The following is a 24,776-nucleotide window of genomic DNA, read 5'->3' on the forward strand; positions in this document are numbered from 1 at the left end:
GTCCCATATGCTGAAATGTATACTACAACCCTCAGTTGAGTTTTTTGATTTACTGTCCATATAATTCTTGATTGTTTCCTTGTTGAGATTGTTTTATGCATTTGGTATTTTTGTTAGAATTATAAATAAGAAGGTTTTAACTGTCTTAGTTAAGGATCTCCAGAAAAGTAGAGCAAACAAGATATGTTTACATATATATTTATATGCAAATGTTTACATATAGTTCTCTCTCTCCTCTATCTTTTTATCAAGAAATACATTTATTGGAATTGACTCATATAGTTTTGAAGGTTCAAGTCCAAAATCTGCAAAGTAGGCTGGCAGGATGAATACCTAGGGAAGAGTTACTGTCCAAACCCAAAGGCAGCTGGCAGAATTCCTTCTTGCTCAGGTCACATTAGTCTTTGTTCTGTTAAGACCACCACTTGGCTGGATGAGAACCACACACATTATAGAGGGTAAATTACTTTACTAACTGTCCACAGATTTAAATGTTAGCTCATCTAAAAAACACCTTTACAGGAACATCCAGAATAATGCTTGACCAAATATTTGGGCAGCTTTGGACAGTCAAGTTGACACATAAAATGAATCATCACATATTTTGTATGAATAATATTTTTCACAGATATGTAAATTATGTCTCAAGGTTCTGTAAGACATTATTTGGGTTTATAAGTATCCAGTGATTAAATACGTCTTGTAAAAAGTGACAAGCTAAATTAATCTTGTTCCTGAAAAATATTATTTCTAATGCATTGTTATTTCCTTGTCATCACCATATCAGCTCTGTCTTCCAGAACTGTTTTTATTTCAAGAAAAAGAAACCCAACTCCAATTAGATAAATAAATGAAGTGACTTTGTTGTTTTATGTAACTGCCTACTGATTTACAGGATGGTTGGAAGGTGGAGTCAAAAGGTGTGATGAGCCAACTGTTTTATTTGTTCTTTTCCTTCAGCTATATGCTCAGTCAGGTTTACGCCATCTAGTGGCAACAACTGCAACTGCCATCGTTTTGTTTTGTTACTATTATTATCATCTTTTTACACTTAGAATTCCAAGGGGTAAAGTACCTTGTATAAGTCCAGGAAGTTTTCTGATTATTCTACTTTGATTTATATGCCCACTTCTGAAATTATTATAGTTAACAGTGGAAAAGAATTCTGAATATATGGTTCTGGATTATATTGCTAAATTTGTGGTTCCTAGAGAGAAAAAAAAGGAACTCTAACAGCTGATACATATTTAAGTGACACTTCAGCTAAAAAAGAAAAAGAGTTCTGGTAACAAAAGATATGGTAGATGAATCTGGCCAAGGTAACAAGTGTATATTACATATCCAAAATGTGGCTTATTCCTCTTTATTTTCAGTACTGATATCTGTAATTTAATTGTTTTCTATGTTTATAATTATATAAATATAAATGTTTATACAATTTCTTGAATATTCATATCAATGCTTTTTGACATTATCAAAAATTCTGTCAGATACAGGATTAAAGATGGAGGCGTGAGAGGAGAGACAGAGGCTTCCTCCTAAAACCATATACAATTAGAAAATATAGTTGGTGCAATTAATCCTGAAAGAGCAACAGGAAAGAGGACTGTGCCAGATTGCATACACCTGGAGAAAAGAGCAGACCTCACAGAACAGGGTAAAACTAACATATCAAAGGTGCCGCCCAGCAGGACCCAAGCCCTTCCCCCACCCCAGCTTCTCTTCCCAGGAGGAAGAGAAACAGAACCTGGAGGGAATGGAAGGCCTGGGACTGCTGAGTACCTAACTCTGGAGATCTGCTCTGGGTGCATAAACCTACATTTCATGGTGCTTTCATGATACTTGCATGATTACAGGGTTGAAAAGCTAATACAGGCAGAATTCCTGGAGAGACTGAGATTCCAGCTGCTTGTGGAAAGCAGGGATCCATATCTGGCTGCTCTGGGACAAAAGCTAATACCTGTGTGCTCAGCCCATTGGTTCAGGCAGTGGAGACAGGCACAGCAGCTGTGAAGCAGGAAACAGCTCTTTCCTCCCTGCAGGCACCAAAACGGCTCCCCTGAGACTCCCAGCATGGCCTCAGGGGCTGAGCAGCTACAGAGTAGAGCATCTGGACACTAGAGGGTGCCAAATACAAATATGAAACGCCAAAGGAACCTTGTCCAGAGTAAAATTAATATAACTCCAGAGTAATATTTAAATGACATGGACCTTATGACTCCTCCTGAAAGGGAGTTCAAAATAGAAATCATCAACATGCTAATGGAAGTATGGAAAGATATCCAAGAACTCAGGAATGAATTCAGGTTGGAGATCCAATCGCTGAAGAGCAGGATGGAGGGAATTAAAAGCAGGTTGGATACAGTGGAGAAGACAATAAAAGAAATAGAAATTACAGAAGAGGAATACAAAGAAGCTGAGGCACAGAGAGAAAAAAAGGATCTCTAAGAATGAAAGAATATTGAAAGAACTGTGTGACCAATCCAAACAGAACAATATTTGCATTATCGGGATACCAGAAGAAGAAGAGAGAGAGAAAGGGATAGAAAATATCTTTGAGGAGGTAGTTGCTGAAAACTTCCCCAGTCTGGGGAAGGAGATAGTCTCTCAGGCCATGGAGATCCACAGATCTCCCAATACAAGGAACCAAGGAAGACAACACCAAGAAATATAGTAATAAAATTGGCAAAGATCAAGGATACAGACTATTAAAAGCAGCTAGAGAGAGAAATAAGATCACATACAAAGGAAAGCCCATCAGGCTAACATCAGACTTCTCAGCAGAAACCTTACAGACCAGAAGGGAGTGTCATGATGTCTTTAATGCAATGAATCAGAAGGGCCTGGAACCAAGATTACTCTATCCAGCAAGAATATCATTTAAATTTGAAGGACGGATTAAACAATTTCCAGATAAGCAAAAGCTGAGAGAATTTACCTCCCACAAACGATCTCTACAGTCTATTTTGGAGGGACTGCTATAGATGGAAGTGTTCCTAAGGTTTAATAGCTGTCACCAGAGGAAATAAAACCACAGTAGAGAATGTGGAACAGCTAATTACTAAGCAAATGCAAAATTAAATCAACTATCCCCAAAGTCAATTAAGGGATAGACAAAGAATACAGAATATGATACCTAATATATAAAGAATGGAGGAGGAAGAAAAAGGAGGAGAAAAATAAAAGAACCCTTAGATTGTGTTTGTAACAGCATACTAAGTGAGTTATGTCGGACTCTTAGATAGTAAGGAAATTAACCTTGAACCTTTGGTAACCATGAATCTAAAGCCTGCAATGGCAATCAGTACATACCTTTCGATAATCAACCTAAATGTAAATGGACTGAATGCACCCATCAAAAGGCATAGAGTCACTGAATGGATTAAAAACCAAGACTCATCTATATGCTGCCTGCAAGAGACTCAGTTTAAACCCAAAGACATACACAGACTAAAAGTGAAGGGATGGAAAAAGATATTTCATGCAACTAACAGAGAGAAAAAAGCAGGAGTTGCAGTACTTGTATCAGACAAAATAGACTTCAAAACACAGAAAGTAACAAGAGACAAAGAAAGACATTACATAATGATAAAGTGGTCAATCAAACAAGAAGATATAACCATTATAAATATTTATGCTCCTAACACAGGATCACCTACATATGTGAAACAAATAGTAACAGAATTAAAAAGGGAAATAGAATGCAGTGCATTCATTCTAGGAGACTTAAACACTCCATTCACTCTGAAGGACAGATCAACCAGACAGAAGATAAGTAAGGAGACAGAGGCACTGAACAGCACACTAGAATAGATGGACCTAACAGACACCTCCAGAACTCTACACCGAAAAGCAACAGAATACACATTCTTCTCAAGTGCACATGGAACATTTTCAAGAATAGATCATATACTAGACCACAAAAAGAGCCTCAGTAAATTAAAAAACATTGAAATTATACCAACCAGTTTTTCAGATCACAAAGGTATGGAACTAGAAATAAATTATGCAAAGAAAATGAAAAATCCCACAAACACATGGAGACTTCACAACATGCTCCTAAATAACTAATGGATCAATGACCAAATAAAAACAGAGATGAAGCAATACATGGAGACGAATGACAACAATAATTCAACACCGCAAAATCTGTGGGACGCAGCCAAGGCTGTGCTAAGGGGAAAGTATATTACAATACAGGCCTACCTCAAGAAAGAACAATCCCATATAAGCAGTCTAAACTCACAATTAATGAAACTAGAGAAAGAACAACAAATGAGGCCCAAAGTCAGTAGAAGGAGGGACATAATAAAGATTAGAGCAGAAATAAATAAAATTGAGAAGAATAAAACAATAGAAAGAATCAATGAAAGCAAGAGCTGGTTCTTTGAGAAAATAAACAAAATAGATAAACCCCTAGCCAGACTTATCAAGAAAAAAAGAGAGTCTACACACATAAATAGAATCAGAAATGAGAAAGAAAAATCACTATGGACACCATAGAAATACAAGAATTATTAGAGAATACTATGAAAAATTATATGCTAACAAACTGGATAACCTAGAAGAAATGGACAACTTTCTAGAAAAATACAACCTTCCAAGGCTGACCAAGGAAGAAACAGAAAATCTGAACAGACCAATTACCAGCAAGGAAATTCAATTGATAATAAAAAACTACCTAAGAACTAAATCCCTGGATCAGATGGTTTCCCTGCTGAATTTTATCAAACATTTAGTGAAGACTGCTGGTGGGAATGTAAGCTAGTTCAACCATTGTGGAAAGCAATATTGAGGTTCCTCAAAAAACTAAAAATAGAAATACCATTTGACCCCAGAATCCCACTCCTTGGTATATACCCAAAGAATACAACTTCTCTTTTTAATTTAAAAAATTTTTACTTTGAAAGAATTTTAGATATGTAGAAGAATTGCCTGTGTAAGAAAATTTCCATATACTTTTACTCAGCTTTACCTAATGATAATAACATTTTATATAACCATGGATCATTTATTGGAATTAAGAAGTAATGTAGACACAATACTATTAATTATATGAGCAATTTATTAGAATGATTTGTTGAATTTCCCAGTTGTTGAAGACTATATTTCTAACTTCTGTTGTAATTTGTACATATACTATATACACAGGCAGTAAATGTTCATAATTCTCTTAAGAATTTAGTTGTGATAACTATAAATTTATATGCAGTTCTACAAAATAATGCATAGAGTTCTCATATACCCTTCACCCTACTTCTTCCACTCATAACATATTGCAAAACTATAATAAAATATCACCACCAGGATACTGTCATTATACAGTCAAGATACATGGCATTTTCATCACCAAAGCATTGCTCCCATTGACTATGACTACACCCTCTCCCCATCCCACTACTTCCTTAGCCAGGGGCAACCAGAAATTGTTGCCCAAATATAAAACTCTGTTATTTTAAGAATATTATATGAATGAAATCATACAACATGTAGGTATTTTTATTATTGGTTTTTTAAAACTCGGTATAATTAATTCTATGGAAATTCATCCAGGTTCTTATGTATGTAAAATATTCATTCTTTTGTAATATTGAGTAGCATTTTATAGGATAGATGCAATATTATTCATTTAACCTTTTATTAGTTGAATCCACTGTGGGCTATTACAAGTAGAGCTACTGTACACATTAGTGTACAGGGTTTTATGTGAACATAAGTCTGCATTTCTAAGGGCTAAGTATCCATGAATGCAACTGCTGGATTGTAGGGTGGGGGCATGTTTAGACTTTTAAGAAACTGCCAAACAATTTTTCAGAGTGGGTCCACCATTTCATATTCCTACCAGCAATGTTTCAGTGAGCCAGGTTCTCTACATTTTCACCAGTATTAAGCATGGTGACTACTTTTTAAATTTAATTCATCCTGAGTTATGCAATCCTATCCCATGTGGTCTTAATTTTCATTTTTATATTGGTTAATAGTGAATATTTTCCATATGTGCATTTGCCATCTATATAAACCATATCATCAAAATGCCTCCTTATGTATTTGTCCCTTTTTCTAATTGGATTGTTTGTTGTTTTACATTGTTGAGGATTTATTTAAAAAAATTTTTTTACACAAGACATAAAGTTTATCATCACTGATATTTAGTGCATTCATAATGTTGTGCATCCATCACTACTATTTGTTCTAGAACATTTCATCAACCCAACGTAAACCCTATATCCATTACAGTCAGTCAATGCCCATTTGTCTTTCCTCAGCCCCTGACAACTGTTAATTTGCTGTCTATCTCTATGGATTTGCCTATTTTGGTTATTTGCTGTAAATGGATTATAGAGTATGTGGCCCTTAGTGTATGGCTTCTTTCACTTAGGATAATGTTCTCAAAATTCATCCATGTTGCTGCCTATAGCACTTCTTTATTCCTTTTGACATCTGAATAATATGGATATGCCACATTTGCTCTTGACAACTTATGTGACCATGTATTCATTGATGCTAATTAGAAATATAATCGATTTTTACATTTTTACCATGTACATGTTATCATGCACAAACCTTACTTCCAAAAATCTTTTTTTTCTTCTTCTTAGATTCCTTGGTATTTTCTATGAAATAATCAAGTCATCTGCAAATAGAAACTGCTTTATTATTTTCTGATCCAAACACCTTTTTAATCTTATATATTGATTTTATTGTATTGAACTAAACTTGCATCCATGGAATAAGCCTCACTGGGTAAAGGTAAAAATTCTTTGTACAGTGCTGAATTCAATTTGCTAAGATTTGTTAAGGATATTTGGAACTTTATTCTATATATATATATATATATATATATATATGTGTGTGTGTTTGTGTGTGTGTTTGTGTGTGTGTGTGTGTAATATTATCTTTTTAATATAACTTGGAAGGTATTTTGCCATCTTGTAGTTTCTAGAGAGATTGTGTAAAATTGTTCATTCTTAAAACATTTGGTAGGACTCCCCAGTGTAATCACATGAGCCTGGCGATTAGTTTTTGGGGAGTTTTTAAATTAAAAATTTAATTTTCATATTGGTTATAGGGCTAGTCAAATCATTTACCTCCTACTGTATGAGTTGTTAGTGTTTTTTAAAAAATTGATCCATTTCATTTATATTGTCAAATTTATTTGTGTAGAGTTGTTCACAGAATTCCCGTTTAAGCTTCCTGATGTCTATAAATTATGCACTGATACTTCCTTTCATTTCTGATATTGGTAATTTGTGTCTTCTGACTTTTTATTTATCAGTTTTGCTATAGGTTTGCCAATTTCATTTATCTTTACAACAATCCCGTTCTTTATTTTGTTGATTCTCTCTATGACTTTTCAATGTCCCATTTCACCTTTTTTTGGTAATTTCCTTCCTTCTGCTTGCTTTAGGTTTATTTATTTATTTTTCTAGGTTCTTGAGATAAAACCTCAGAATATTAATTTTTACTCTTCCTCTTTTCTACAATATAAGGTTAGTGTTACAAATTTCCTTCTTAGCACTGAGTTAGTTGTGTCTCACAAATTTTGGTATGTTGTATATTCATTTTAATTCACTTCAATGTATTTTTTTAAACTTCCTTAAGACTCTTTGACTCATGCATTATTTAGAAATGTATTGTACCCAATGTTTGGAAATTTTCCTGTTATGTTTTGATTATTGATTTTTAATTTGTTCCTATTGCAGTCAGAGACAATATCTGTATGGTTTCTGCTTTATAAATATTTTGAGGATTGTTTTATGATCCGTGATATAGTCTATCTTGTGAAAAGATTGTATATTCTGCTATTGTTGGGTACAGTGTTTTATGAATGTCTATAGTTTCTCCTTGATGATGGTGTGTTCTTTTCTTTTGGTTTTATGGCTAGTTTACATACTTATCAAAAAACTACAAATATCTTCCTTATAACACTTTTTAAACGGTAGTACATCTATACAAATATACAAATAGTATATATGTATGAGTACCACAATTAATTTACCCAGTTCTCTATTCATAGGTATTTGTAGTGTTTCATTGTGGTGTGTTATTTTATATTTTTTTTCTGTCTAATTTTCTATCTGTACATGGGTGAAGGATCTTAAGATCTCTAACTATAATTGTGGAATTTTCGTATTTTCAGTTCTATCAATAGTTTTTTGTTTTACAGCTAAGTTGTTTCATACACACACATTTAGGAATTTAATGTCTTATTGGTAGATTGATACTTTTATCATTACATAATTGTCTTTCTCTGTATCTGTTAACTTTCTATGCTCTGATGTCTACTTTTTCTGATATTACAGCCACTCTTTTCTTTTCTGATTAGTATTTGCATGTTTTTTTTCCTATCCTTTACTTCTAGCCTGCTTGAGTTCTTATATTTGAAGTGAGTTTCTTGTATGCAGCACACAGTTGGGTTATGTTCTTTAACCCATTCTTCTAATCTCTCCTTTTTATTCAATGTATTTAGACCATTTGCATTTAATTTAATTATCAAAAGTCAGGATTTTCTTTGAACCTGTTGATGTTTCCATGTTGCAGAATTCTGGGATATACAAGACAAAAAGAACATTCAGGCAACTCACCACTATATCATTGCTTGTTTACAGAGATCCTCAGCTGTGTTTTTGTTTTTTCTCCATCTTTCAAATTCTTCCTATGTTTGCTCTCAATGTAGAAAAGAGTGCCTACTTTATCTTCTCAGAAGCAGTAATTCATTTAAAAATAATTTGCTCTGTTCTTTTAAGTGATGGTCAGTCAGGTGCAGCCATGAGAAGAGACATGAGAGAGACTGAGGAAAATAATTTATTAAACTCACAAGTTCTAGAAACAGGAGTGACATATCCTAAAACAGTGTATCAATTGTAAGAATGGCACTCATTTACATTTTTTGAAAATCTCTTTGATAAAGTTCTACAACAAAACTCAAAAAAAAGGTAGTTTCTTCAAGGAGAGTTGCAAGTAGAATTCTGATATTATATCCATAGACTTTTCATACTCAGTTACACATAAATCCATTGCCTTTCTTGTACTTTAAATGGGTATTTTACCCATGCTTCACTTTATAGTATCATGAATTGATCATTTGGAAGATAATGAATTACTAATATTACAGATCTTCCAAATACAGGCACATTGTATGATGCTATATCAAAAACAAGCACATTTATTAAAATCAGCATCCTTCTCATTAGAAAATCTTTTAAATATTGAAAAGCTGTTCAGCTCCTGATCCTGGATGTGTTTTCCAAAATTCTTATTTTATTTGAAAGTTCGAATTTTATCTCTGACACCAAATACTAGAGATATTTTGCCCTTTGCAGTGACAGGCTCACTTCAAGCATTTTTCAGATTATGTCAGCCAAATGCCCACATCTGAATACCATAGTTAGTCTGTCCATTTTTTTAAGTGAAAGTGGCATTCCATGAAATAAATCAGCTAGTTCAGATGACAAACCAATGACACACATGTTTTTTCCTCAAAACAACCATTTTACTTCAGTACACAGCAGAAGAGCTTTATTTATATATCCAATGTGTCACAGAGAATATTAAAATATATAGTCAGGTGTAAGATATGAAAAGGTTAATAATTTTACTGCTCCATCAAAACATTTATAAAGAAATGTTTTGTAATAGTAATAAATACTAATGTAATGTTTTGTAATGTAGTAGATTCCTGGAAGGTTAATGGCTATTCATTATAATGAACCTTAATAAGACATCTCTGTTTATAGAGAAGGTATAGGTGAGGGGAGTTATGCAAAGGACCAAAGTCTCAGCTTTCAAGATTCGCTGCCAGTTGACTTTTTTGTATTGTCTATAAGCTAGGAAATTAATGTTTAAACATAATAATTAGATTTATTTACACAACACTAACTAGTTAAAAAATATTTACTCTTATTATTTGGAAAACGAAGTGAGGGGTGGAAGTTGGAAATCTGATAGCTTTCATTCATAGGCCTTTCTAGAACAAGGTGAGGATTTACCATTTGTATTTATTTATTTAATAAAGTGAAATTTGGTGGCTTCTGATCTAGCATGTAAGAAGTTTGAACATCACCATTCCAACCTAACAACAAGCAAAAGCTGAATTGAAAAAAGCAAATTTTCTTTCATCCATAAGAGAAGTGAAGTCACCAGCTGAACCATTGCTCTCAAAATCAGGAGAGGCAGATAGGCAACTGCAGAATCAGAACCTACCATGTGTGAAACTTATGTAGAATTCAGGCCAGGGTAGGGCAACTTGAAATGTAGTTGAATTGAGATTCAGTGTGTAGAAATTGGGGAGTTAAAAACTCCATGGGGAATCAGTTGTATTTGAACCCCCATGCTTTTGTGAGTTTTACCTCCAGGAGATCACAGGCACTCACTGTAAATCTCTGAGAAAAATCCCCTCATGCTTCCAGAAAGGGGGAAGGGAAAAAAGAACCTTTTTAAAAATACTCCAAAGCATTCTGTTCTTAACATGATCTGCCCTCAGGAGAAACAAAGCAGAGCCTAAATCATTGGAGTTTTATCACAACCTAAGTGACCTGGTGGAAGGGAAATACCCAACTTAACTGGCTGTAGCCTTCCATTTGGAAAAAGGGACATACCCAACTCCAGAGCAGTCTAGCCATCTTGTCTCACCTAAGGGAAGGGTGGCTGATAAGCACAAGTGAAGCTATATTCCAGAGACAAAGGCTCAAAAAAGTAAAATTTAATCATTAGTACAGGAATGATTAGCATAACTCCCCTCACCTATACCATCTTCCATAAACAGAGATGTCTTATTAAGGTTCATTATAATGAATAGCCATTGACCTTCCAGGGATCTATTACATTACAAAACATTACATTAATATTTATTACTATTACAAAACATTTCTTTAAAAATGTTTTGATTGAGCAGTAAAATGATTAGTACAGAGTGCTTCCCTCCCCTAACACCTTACCACTGAATAACAAAAGTCTTGTTCGTATACCTCCTTTTACCTACTACATTATGTCTGGCTATTAAGAAGAAATAAATTACAAGACCTAATAAAAGGCAAAAAACACAGCTTGAGGAGACAGAGTAAGCATCAGAACCAAACTCAGATATGGCAGGGATGCTGGAACAATTAGACCAAGAATTTAAAATGACTATAATTAATATGTTAAGGGCTCTAATAGAAAGTAAACAGCATGCAAGAACAGATGGGCAATGTAAACAGGGAGATATAAATTCTAAGAAAGGAGCAAAAAGAAATGTTAGAGATCAAAACACTAACAGAAATGCAGAATGCCTTTGATAGGCTTATTAGTAGACTGGACATGCCTAAGAAAAGAATCTCTGATAGTGCGGGTGAGGATTTAATAATATGGGTAACTGTTAAACCACACTGATGCATATTTGAATATAAAATTGTATATAAATAGTACTTCATTTTTTAAAAAAAAAAGAATCTCTTAGCCTGAGAAAATCTCAATAGGAACCTCCAAAATTGAAAAGCAAAGAGACAAAGACTAAAAAAAAAATTGAGAACTGTCCCAAGGACTGTGGGATAACTATAAGTGAAACTTTATAATGGCAGAAAGGAAAAAACAGAAGAAATACAACAAACAATAATAAATGAGACTTTTTATTTCATTTCAAAAAAGACATAATTGGCATATAACAATATGAGGTACAACAAATTGATTTGATACATTTATACTGCAATATGATTACCAGTGCAAATTAGCTAAGTTGTCTGTTATGTCACATAATGATCATTTAGTTCTTCCAGTGGTGAGAGAATTTCCCACAGATTCAGGAGCTCAGACAATATCAGGCAGGAAATACCAAAACAAACAAACAAACAAAGTTATTATATCTAGGTATATCATTTCAAATGTCATAAAATCAAAGATAAAAAAAAGTGTTTAAAGAAGCCAGAGGGAAAAAATGTACTATCTATAGAGGAATAAAGATAAGAACTATATCTAATTTCTCTTCAGAAACTGTGCAAGCAAGAAGAGAGTGGAGTGAAATACCTAAAGTGTTGAATAAAATGCCACCGGCCTGAATTCTCCATCAAGAGTGAAGGAGACTTTCAGAGAAACAAAAATTAAGGGAAGGTGTTACCACTAGACCTATCTTGCAAGAAATGTTAAAGTTATTTAGAGAGAAGGAAAATTATGTAAGTTAGAAAATCAAATCTACATAAAGAATGAAAGAGCACCAGAAGAGGAATAGGGGAGGTAAAACATTTATTTTTTCTTATTCATAACTGATCTAATAGGTAAGTTTATTCAAAATAAAAGTAGCAACTATGTATTTGACTATGTTTATATATATTCACACACACACACACACACACACACACACACATAAACTTAGGTATAAGTGAAATGAATGACAGCAATGATAAAAAGAGCAAGAAAGAGAATTAGAATTTTTTTGCTATTATGAGGTACTTGCCCTAACCTTTTATGTTATTTGAAAGTGGACTTGGTTTGTGTTACTTGAAAGTAGACTTGGATTGTTTGCAAATGTATACTGCAAACGCTGGAGCAACCACTAAAGAAGGGGGAAAAAAACAGTGTAACTGGTATGCTAAGAAAAAAATAATGGTATCATATATAACACTTCAAAATCACTAAAGGCAAAAAAGTATGGATAATAAAGACAGGAACAAAGAACAAGGCAACAAACAGAAAACAGTGAAAGATATTGTAGACATTAATAGTTCTAAATGCACCAATTAAAAGACAGTTGTTTCCAGTAATTAAAAAAAATCAACTATATTTCGCTTACAAGAGCCACCACACACTTACTGGAAGGACCAAGACACAGAACATTGACAATAGCAGATGATGGTGAGGGTGTGGAGCAAAGGGAATGCTCATCTATTGCTGATTGGACTGCAAAATGGTACTGACACTCTGGATGACAGTTTGGCAGTCTCTTACAAAGTACTCACACTCTTAGCATATGATCCAGCAATCACACTCTTCGGTATTTACCAAAGGAGTTAAAAATTTATGTCTACACAAAACCTGTGCATGGATATTTATAATGGTTTTATTCATAAATGCCAAAACTTGGAAGTAACCAAGATGTCCTTAGATAGGTGAGTAGATAAAGTGTGGTACAACCAGACAATAGAATATGACTCAGTGCTAAAAAGAAATGAGCTATTAAGATATGAAAAGACATGAATGGAGCTTAAATGCATATTGCTAAGTAACAGAAGCCAATCTGAAAAGGGTACACACTGGAAAATTCCAATTATATGACACTTTGGAAAAGGCAAACTATGGAGACAATAAAATGATCAGGGGCTGCCAGGGGTTGAAGTGGAGGGATGAATAGGATTTTTGGGGCAGTGATACTTTGCATGGTACTATAATGGTGGATACATGCCATTATATGATTGTCTGAAGCTGTAGAATGGATAGCTCAAAGATTGAACCCAAATGTACATTGTGGACTATGGGTGATAATGATGTATCCTTAAGGTCATCAGCTGTAACAAGTGTACCATTCTGGTAGGAGATACTGACATGAAGAGGACATGCATGTGTGGGGACAGGAGGTACATGTGAGACCTCTTCCACTCAATTTTGATGTGAATTTAAAACTGTCCTAAAAGATAAAATCTAATAAAAAAGTGAAACTGTATAAAAATGTGTGGATAGCATGAACTTGTTATATATTTGCTAAAGTTAAGTATTAGGGATTTTTTTCCTTTTTTTGTTGACATCACAGATAAATTTCAAATGGTGAAATCCTTTATGCAATGCAAGCTGGTTTTTAATTGTGCCGTTTCAGGAGATTTCATTGTTAACTTATTTTCTAATTGAGAGTATACATATATTGATGATTAAAATTAGTATATATGTCTTTAATATGTTATGGTCTACACTTAAGTACAATTATTATAGTTCATATATAAGAACATTATAATAGTATATTTCTATTTTTTCTATTCCTATCTACGTGTTGTGTTGTTTTGTTATATATATTATTTTTACAAATGTTATAAACTGCACATTTTATTATTTTACTTCCTTGAATTTATTTTTGTCATACCTTAAGAATAATCCAAATTTATTTTAAATTAATCTACATAATTATCACTTCTGTTCCTATTTATTATTTCATGCAGAAACTAATTTTTATCTAGTATTGTTTAACTGAGTTCATTTTTCCTAAATTTATGACTGTATGACTATATCTCTGAAATATATATCTGTAAAGATATATATTTTATATAATACTTTGTATAAAGTATTATATAAAAATACTTTAAGGTGCAGTTATTAGGAAATTTTTTTCCTCAACTGCAATGATTATTAAAGGTATGTTGGGATATTCTTCTTGCTAATATTGTGAGTTCACAGATCAGCATGCTTTTTCTTTTCAAAAAACTAAAAATCTAGTATGTTTTTAAAGAGGTTTAGTATATATATATATATATATAAAACAGACTGCAGTGTCAGTAGTATTTTCATTGAATAGAAAGAAAATGGACAGAATTTGGATTTGGAAAGGCATTAGAAATCATGAAATCCCCAGCTTTCATTTAGTGAATTAGGACACTAAGCCTCATGGATACACAAGCATTTGGATAAGATGGTGAATTAGTACTTCAATCTCCATGAAATTTTATTGCAATTTATCTTCAATCTGAAACTAATTTGTTTTCTTAATTTATATTCAAAATAGTAGTAGTATGTGGGAAGCTGGTCTATGGAGAGTTCTCATTTTTACAGATGGTTAAATCTGTACAACCAGCAATAAACCCCTGCTTTTTATACTACCTCTGAGAAGAATAGCATGCATGACATTCACTGTTTTAAAAAAGGGAGTGGGGTGATGCTGGGGCCCAAGTAGCAAAGGACTGCTAGATTCTTAGGGGTAAAAGGGAAAGTACTCTAAGCAAAGGCCTCTGCTGGCTAAGTAATGTGCCAGATCCATGTATTGAGGAGAAATATATCAAAAGGTGTCAAAAACGACCGCTTCTGTAGAGCTATCACAATAGAAATCAGAATAAACAGCATGTATTTGCTTTTTTTTTTAAGTTATATTTTGTTTCATAAGACACTATCAGATATGTTTTGGCATCAGGTGCCTTTAGGAGGCTGCACATATAATGCAAAGTAGACAAACTTTGGGGTTAGTCATAAATACTTAAGTTATTACTTGCTGCAACAGTTAAGATTCTTTTAACTGCAAATACAAAAAAACTGAATGTGTTTAAATTATATATATATATATATATATATATATATATATATATATAATTTATCCCTGTCTTGACCCACCTTTCCTGTGTAAGTAAAATCTTCCACGAAATCTCCTAAGAATCCTCCTCCCACTTTTCTTTGGCCAAAATTATTTCAGAAAGCTTTCTATGGAAAAGCCAATGAGATCGGATGGATTGGTTCAGCCTTTCCCACCAGGGTTATAGGACAGAATGGAGCCCTAGAGAAAATGACATGAGACACTATGCTTTAAATCCTCCCAAAAACAGTACATAGCCAGCACCATTTCAGGTACACAGGAGAGAAGTTAGTTTATTACACAGAGTGAATGTTTTAGAGCATTAGGATTAATTTTCTTTCATAACCACAGTGGAAAAGGGCTGTTTGTATTAACCATAATTTTTTTCTGAGTCTGGGATCCAGGGATACAAACATCTTGCTTGATGTAAATAACTGCTGCAGTAAATTGAACTTCTCTTAGCGAAGAAAAAGAGTGGAGAATGGCTGTTGGATTGGAAATTAACTCTTCCACACTTATTTTTTTAAGAGTGATATATAGTGTGTTATGCTGGGATATGCCACTCAGGTCCATCTTCAGGACTGAAGGAATGCTGCCTGTTGTTGGAAGGGCTGCCAACAGATATGCCTCAACTGTCAGACCTCTCTGTGAACTGTCTGGGCTAGAAAGACTTTTCTCATGTAATATCACTCCTTTTGCAATAAATGCCTGACATTTGGCAAATATACAAATATAAACATTACTAATGCTGTTTTCTTGAAAATTCACATTTTAATATTTTATCTACTTTTAAATAAATTTCAGAAAATGTGCACTTTGCTTACGATCATAAAGCCAGTATGTATCAGAGCTGGTAAAATTTGCATCTCGATACAAATTTTGTATTCTTTCTATTATCTCTCACTGCCTTTCTTGTTAGAATAAATGATACACCCCCACCATAGGGAGAAAAAAAAACATGATAATCAGAAATTGACAAGAAGAATTGCTAACAAAAAAATTGTAAATCAGAGTATCTTTCAGATAATAAAGTACATCTGATTCTAAATTAATTCTGACCGGCAGAATAGAAGAATTAATTTTTTAATTCCTATACCAAGTTTATTCATACGATGACTTTATTTTAAAAACAATATATATATGTATTTATACATACATATACACATATATGTAAAACTATTTACAAAATGTGATGACATCAATTCTTAAGTCAATTTCAATTTTCAAGAAAGAATAGGAATATATGTTACTAAATTTTGATATAGAACATAAATCAGGCTATGTAATAACCACACATAAATATTAATTCTTCACCATTTTCCTAAGGAGTCATAAGATGAAACAGATATGCTTGAAGAAAGGAAGGAAGGAAGGAAGGAAGGAAGGAAGGAAGGAAGGAAGGAAGGAAGGAAAAGGAAGGAAGGAAGGAAGGAAGGAAGGAAGGAAGGAAGGAAGGAAGAGAAAAGAAAGAAAAAGGAGAGATGAGAGAGAACGGAGGGATAGAGAATGGAGGTAGGGAAGGAGGGGCAAGTAGGAAAGGAAGACATACATAAAAAAGTAAAATAATTTTAATTAGAACAGCACTTGCAGAGTTAGATAAAATCTAGAAAGAAACGTGATGTATTTAAAGATAATAAAGAGGAAGAGAAAATTTAATTAATTTAATCTGCCTAGGAAGTTAACTAAATGTAACATTATAGTAAACATTGTAAAGCTTTGAAGAAAAGTGAAAGTAAAGTTCACTGATATAAAAAGACTCATTAAGTAAACATCATAGATTAATCCAGCACACCTCAAGAAGTGGTGAAAAGTAACACAAACATATTAACTTAGCATTTATATTTCAAAGTATAATAGTAAGATACGTGTGTACAGTACTGAATTTTAAATGAGGAAGTAAACTCAGAGAGGTTAAAAAATTTGTTCATAACTTTCCTCAAATGGGCTGGAGGACCAGAAGCAATTCCCTTATCTTTAGTTTAGTGCAAAAACTTTGGCATCTTCCTCCCTCCTTCCTCCTTCACTCCCTTCCTCCCTTTTCCTTCTTTCTTCCTATTGCTTCCCTCCTTCCTTCTCTTTCTTTCCCTCTATAAATATTCCATTTTGAATAGTATCAGAATCATTAAAAGCCCAGTCATTTGATATACAAACTCTTAAGATGTATCTACCATTATTGTTTTCCAGCCTATGATTATTATTCCCCACGTTTATAACACATTACTTAAGTGCTTCATTTTAAATCTATTTATTTTTTAATTTTTTGATCTATTTCATTTTTATTACAGTATCATTGATATACAATCTTCTGAAAGTTTCACATGAACAACATCGCGGTTTCAACATTCATGCATATTATCAAGTCCTCACCCCCACCCCCACACTGCAATCACTATCAGAGTGGTAAGATGCTACAGAGTCATTATTTGTTAAAGAGCTTCATTTTTAAAATAAATCACAATTTCATTTTTTTTTCTTCTTAGGAAGTGAGAAAACATGTTTAAAGATGTTTGAAGACAATATTTACTGATGAAATTTTGCTGTTCTTTCAGCTCTAGTAACATGAAATTCTGTATCTCATAAGTGGTTAAAAATTGGAAGAAACTTTTAAATAAGAAAACATCACTAAAATATATAACTAATGCCAAGTAAAATAGAACCTAATCTGTTTTCCTGACAGGAAATTACGCTGTTCCACCATTATCGAATGCCTTTGTATAATTCTTTTTTTATTCTAATAACTGGACTGAATTTATACAGCACATCTTTTTAAAACTTAAACACAGAACTCTAAAATATTTAAATCGACATATCAATGTTATCATAGGGAACCAACTGCTTTGCCTGGAAAAGGCAAAATTTCAGATGAAGCAAAAGAAAACTGTATCTAAAACCCTGAATTCCACATTTAAATAATTATTCCTTCCCAAACACTGAGTCCATTTATTCAGAATGCATAAATTAAATATTGTAGTTTTACAAAGTTCCAGATGAATTCATTAGAAAAACTCAATACTTTTTGTTGTATAACTTCACACCTCCTAGGTACAATTGCATACATTTGTTCTGTGCTTCCACATTTCCATCAATAGATAATACTCATAATAATATTTTAATATTATTTATAACTGATTATATTTCATCATTAATAATTTTCCTGGTTATGTTTTATTACTTAAAATACAAAAAGAGAATTCATCAGCATAAGCATTGGCTATGTATGACATTAGACATTCCTTAATTTTTTTTTATTCAAACAGCAACAGATATGATTCTCCTTAAGTGGTCTCCTTCATTCCTTAACTGTTTCCCTGACCTTTCTTTATCTCCATCTTTGTATCATTGAAAATAACTCTTAAAATGTAAATCATAGTATTATATGGACAATGTGTGGATGTCCTGTGAATACTAAAACAGAAAGGAAAGCTATGATAGCATGAAGATCAAGGGAGTGGTTACTGCTGGGTAAAAGATAGGGAAGTGATATACTCTATGATAAAATCTGTGTTTTTAAAATAGAATAAAAATATACTCAAAGCTATTACAAATGTTTCTCTATGTACTTCAGCAACCAAGGTATGAGTATTTTTAGGTGCAATCTTCATCATGTGCTAAGTTCATATGAACATTTGAAGCTTTTGGTATTTTATTATTCATATTCATTTGTCTAATCTGGCATAAATTAAACATTCTGCATATAACTCAATATATTTTAATGACAGGATGTGTTTCTTTTCATTCTTTAAATTTTTTTTTACTCTCCTAGTGTACTTGTTCATTCAGATAAATTTTACAATAATTTTATAAATTTAGAAATACATCATTAGATATTTTATTGGAATTATATTAGTTTCATGAGTTATTTTAGAAGAAAATCTTCTATGTAAGAAGGTAGTATGTAGAAGATGGGCTTTCCATGTTAGAAACCAGTATGTTTCTCCATTTATTTCCAGATTATTTTTTCAGTTTGAAGTAAAAAATTTAGAGCTTTTAGTTTTTTCTTTAAGTTCCTTATGAAATAGTTTGTTGATACTGAATAGAAACACACTGATATCTGTATGTAGATTTTGTATCTTGGAACTTTACTGAATTAATTCATTAGTTCTAACATCTTTGTTGTTGTTGAGTCTTTAGGGTTTTCTACATATATTATCCTGTCATCTGCAAGCAGAGATAATTTTATTTCTTCCTTTCCAATTTGGAAGCCTTTTATTTTTATTTCTTAACAAGTCAAGTCCTCTGGCTAGGACTTCCAATACTATGTCAGATAGCAGTCGAGAAAATGGGTACTGAATATTGAAGGAAAAACCTCTATTCCCCTGCCAAAAATAAATCTACACATTTGGAGTCAACTGATATTTGACATGGATGCCAATAATATACAATATGAAAGGACAATCTTTTCAACAAATAATGTTGAGAAAATTGGATATCCCCATGCAGAGGAGTGAAACTGGACTCTATATCACACCATATACAAAAAACTCAAAGAATTGAACACTTACACATAAGACCAAACCATGTATTTACTAGAAGAAAACACAGGAAAAATATCTTCTTGTCATTGGTCTTGGCAATGATTTTTAGATATGACATGAAAAGAACAGGTAACAAAAACAAAAATAGACAAGCTGGAGTGCATCAAACAAAAAGACTTCTGCACAGCAACCTACTAAATGGTAGAACATATTGCAAATCAGTATTACAGGGAGCTAACTTCCAAATATATATAAATAAATCATACAACTCAACAGTAAGAAAACAAACTGATCAAAATGTAAACACAGGACTTTGAATTTCTTCAGAGAAGACATGCAAATGTCCAACAGGTATATGAAAGATGCTCAACGTCACTAATCATCAGGGAAATGCAAGTCAAAACCACAATGGTATATCGCCTCAAACCTCATAAAATAGCTATTATTAAAAAACCCACAAAAAACAAAAATAACAAGTGTCAAATTTAATGAAACCCTTTTACATTATTGATAGGAATGTAAAATGGTGTAGCTGCTATGGAAAACAGTACTGAGATTCCAAAAAATTAAAAATAGAACTACTATTTGATTCAGCACTCTTACTTCTGAGTTTATATCCAAAATAATTTAAATCAGAATTTTGAAGAGACATCTTCACTCTAATGTTTATTGTACCATAATTTGCAATAGCCAAGATGTGGAAACCAAATATAGGCTCCTCAGCAGATGATCAGATAGAAAAAATGTGTTATTTACATACAATGGAATATTATTCAGCAGAAGAAAATTCTGCTATTTGCTACAATATGGATGGAACTGGAAGATATGTTAAATGAAGTAAGTCACAGGACAAATAGTACAACATGAGGCATCCAAAATAATCAAAGGTAAAGTATATAATAGAATGGTTGTCACCATGGGATGGAGGGAAAGATATATGGAGAGTTGTTGTTCAATAGGTATTCAGTTACAGTTATACAGGATGAGTGAGTTCCAGAGACCTGCTGTACAAAATGCCTATAGTTAACAGTAAACATACTGAGTTTTTAAAAATGTGGTGAAGGTAGATCTCATGTTGGAAGGAAGGAAGGAAGGAAGGAAGGAAGGAAGGAAGGAAGGAAGGAAGGAAGGAAGAAAGGGTGGTAGGGAGGGAGGGAGAGACGGAGGAAGGGAGGAAGTAAAACAAACATCAACAAAAAGGAGTAAGGAAACTTTTGGAGGTGATAGATATGTTGGATTGTGGTGGTGGTAATATGAGTGCATACAAGTCTAAACTCACAGAATTGTATGCATTAATTATATGTGGTTTTTTTGTATTAATATACCTCAATAAAGCTGAAAAAAGTCATGGACAGAAATCTCATTGGAGAGGGTATACAGATGGCAAATGAGCACACAAAAAGACGTTCAACATTATTAGCCATTATGGAAATGCAAAATAAAACCACAATGAGATGTCACTACATACCAAACTCTTTTTAATAACTGAATAAAATTAAAACACATTTCTCAGTGACACTCATCTCATTTCAATTACTCAGTAGCCACATGTGGTGGCAGTTACTGTATTGTCAAATGACTCCCCAAGTACTTGCACCTAAAAATGACATTAGCTACATCTCTTCAATGCCACAAACAAACTTTTCTAATAGTCTTCCTGTATTAACCATTCTAGGATTAAATGGCTTTTGAGGCAGTAGGAACAACATATATGTGAGGTATCACACAACAATTAAAGGAACACAGATAACTATGTCCAAAGAATTATTCACATAAAGTTGTATATAAAACAATATGGAACAAAGGGATTGATTGTTAAATAAATAGGCCAAAAATGGCCCTTATTTGTTGGCCTCTATGCTGTTTACTTCTTCATAGCAGGTTAGGATAGTCAGCTTAAAGGCCATTGGCACAAAACTCAAATTATTAAACATTCAATTACCTAAAATAAAGCTCAAATCAGCCTTCTTGCTATACCATGTAAACTCCATATACATCTGCTAGTCATGGAAAAAACAAACCTTGTAACTTATAAAAGACCCCAAACTGGTGTCCTTTGGGGCTCTCTGATTCAGATTCCCCACTTTGCTGCTGAGCAACATCATCTAGACATCTAATTCCCCTGTCCAAATCTCTTCTCTAGTGGGAATTCCCTTTCCATTTCCACTCTGGGCTGTGGCCCTGCACTGCTGTCTCTGGAAGGTCCCCTAGTTAATCTGGTCTAAGTGGCCACCCAATAAAGCTTACTGAGGAATACTGTCTGCTCATGGCCATTTATTTTCTTTGATTAACCCTGAATTCCTCAAATATATCACATTCACTCTCAGCTTTCAGCCACCCTTTCACATATGCATCATGGACATGATCTCTATATTCTTGTATTTTTCTAAGCAGTAGCTACTGTTTCTTATTTCTTTATCGTTGCTAGCTGTTACGAGGGAGGGACAGAATTTATTATTGAGTCAAAATATTAAATAATGTTTAACCCAAATATTAAATAGTAAAACAGAGGGCCTACCTGTAAAAATGAATTTGCAGAATTTCAGTTGTGTATGGAATACTTTCAAGCTGTACCATCCAATGTTGTTTACCTATTATAGTGGAAAATCAGAAGAGTAGAGTAAGATGTATATAAAAAGTGTATTACTTTCAATGGGAAACAGTTATTTTCTTTACTTTTCTATTTGCTTTTTAGCGAAATATGTGGAAGTGATTCCTAGAAATCTATATTCATCTGAATAGTCTCTTTTTTTCATGAACAGTCATTGATATTTAACATTTTAAACAAAGTGATTCTCAGTTGGCTCAGGGCCTGTCACATTCTTTTCTAAGAATACAGGGGTGTCAGAGTTTCAAGATAGTATTATTAGACTAAAACCTTATACTCACATCAAGCATATCAGAAAATCACTGTTGTATAACAGCTTGAAAGCTCTGGGTTTTGTTAAGTAGATAGCATCACAATTTGTCAGAATAATCAACCACCGGCTGGGACTGTGATATAAGAGTTTAAAGAAGCACTGCTATTTTTCCAATGGAAGGAAATATTTAAAATGCCGGTTTTCACCTTTTATTAATATTTCTCTGAATTGAGTTAGTCAATTGTTTTACTCTGGGCAAAACCATTCATAATCATCTTACTGTAGATTTAATCATTGTATTCCTTTTCCAAATGCTACCCTTTATGAAATAGTTTTTGCTTAAATATTTCTTCAGTTTAAACATTTGTATCTAAAGAACTAGAGATCTTCTATCTAGAAGTTTTTTAAATTAGTTAAAGTGGTAACAAATTAAGGTTCCCTGTCTCTTCCACTTTTGTCATCTGTAGCCTGAACATCAGATAATTTTATTAGGCAAAATGACAAAACTTATCTAATAGTTAAACATGTCATCCCATAACTAGGTTCAAAATGAATGGCAAATTATTTCTCAACTTATAAGAATAAACATTGCTTTTATTCTGTCCATTCTATTAAACAACTTAAATATGACACTTTTCATTTTTTATAATGACAATAATTAAAAATTGTTCAAATGAGAAGACTTGTTGATTAAATTTGTAACATTTACCTTCTTCAGTAGAAATGTGCACTTTAACCTACATTTTATAATATTTAGTTTTTAATTTGCATCTATGTTTTTGACTTGGGTGATCCTGCAGGTGCTCCACTTACACCTTAATAGTTGTGTCCTGGACAAATTCCAGCTGCCACTATTCTCTCTCTCCTTGAGGGCTTTCTCCAGGAAATGCTACTGGATGACATCAGAGCTGGGAATTCACAACTGGGAGAAGTTCTCAAATAAGTTTATACCAATTTCCTGTCTCTTGCAATAAAAAAATGTCTGTTTTACACTATTTCTCATGGTACTAGCAGCCTTGATAACACACTTTATTGGCTTGTTTCCATTCCAATTGCCTTTTCCTACTGTCCTATTAGTGCTTTTATACTAAAGTACTTTTACGTGAATTCTTTTCTTATGGTTCTTTAAAATATTAACCAATTAGCCTTTTGTTAGTGTTCTCTCTTATCGATCAACAAACTTTCAGTTTTTGTTTATTCTCAAGATAAATGAATTTCTCTATTCTCATAATAATAACCCAGAATAGCTCCCTTATGCACTTCTTTTTAAACATGACATTCCCCTTCATTTTCTCATTTCTCTGCTCACCTTCAACAAATACTTCTTGACAGCATTTCTTACAGAGGACCACCTTTCACAACTTATTTACTCTTCAACCCACTCCAATTAATGATTTAACCCTTTCAGATTGTCAAATGTATTCTTACCAAGTAGCTTTATTTTAAAATCTAATGAACATATATCTTTGCAACAATTTCATCAGAATTTGGTACTAGTAAACACACCATGTTTCTTGTGAACCTCCACCTTTGCACTCTAGGGTCTGAATCATTCAGGCCATTTCCTCTTTTCTCCCTTAATGATTTTTCCTGATATGTGCTTTTGCATAAAGCATAGAAGTTTATTTTTCTTTCTTTCTTTTATTTTAAAATAGAGAAACCATTTACCCAGAGGTTCAAGACAAATACTGATGAGATCTATATAATTTGCTATGTAACCCCAACAATGTATTTAAAACAAAATAAAACAAAACAAGATCTTCTTGTTTGTTTATGGCACTTTATTTTTCCACCTTCTCTAAGCTTTCAACATCTTCTCAGCCTCATAATGAAATGCTGTACCCAGTCACCATCATGTTAGGATTCAGTAATAAAATAAATTTCCAACTGGTGTCTGACTTTATGCTTGCTGCTTCCTACTCTATGCTTCATGCAGGAACCAGAGTGACTTTTTTTTTAAACATAAATTTCAGTGCTTTAAGGATATAATTTCAATCCATTCCTGTAGTCTGAAAGTCCAGCAAAATCTGGCTTTGTAATATCTTTAAAATATCATTTCCTAACACTCTTCTGTGTAAGCTTTTGTCAAGCAGTCAGAGAAGAATCAGGTATTATGAGCCTTTAAAGAATATAAAATGTAAAAATACTGAAAAAAATTATACATCAAAGTGAATATTAATTGAGAATGAGCAAATATTTGGATAC

Source organism: Manis pentadactyla, chromosome 3 (assembly GCF_030020395.1).
Source record: "Manis pentadactyla isolate mManPen7 chromosome 3, mManPen7.hap1, whole genome shotgun sequence".
NCBI classification, from domain to species: domain Eukaryota; kingdom Metazoa; phylum Chordata; class Mammalia; order Pholidota; family Manidae; genus Manis; species Manis pentadactyla.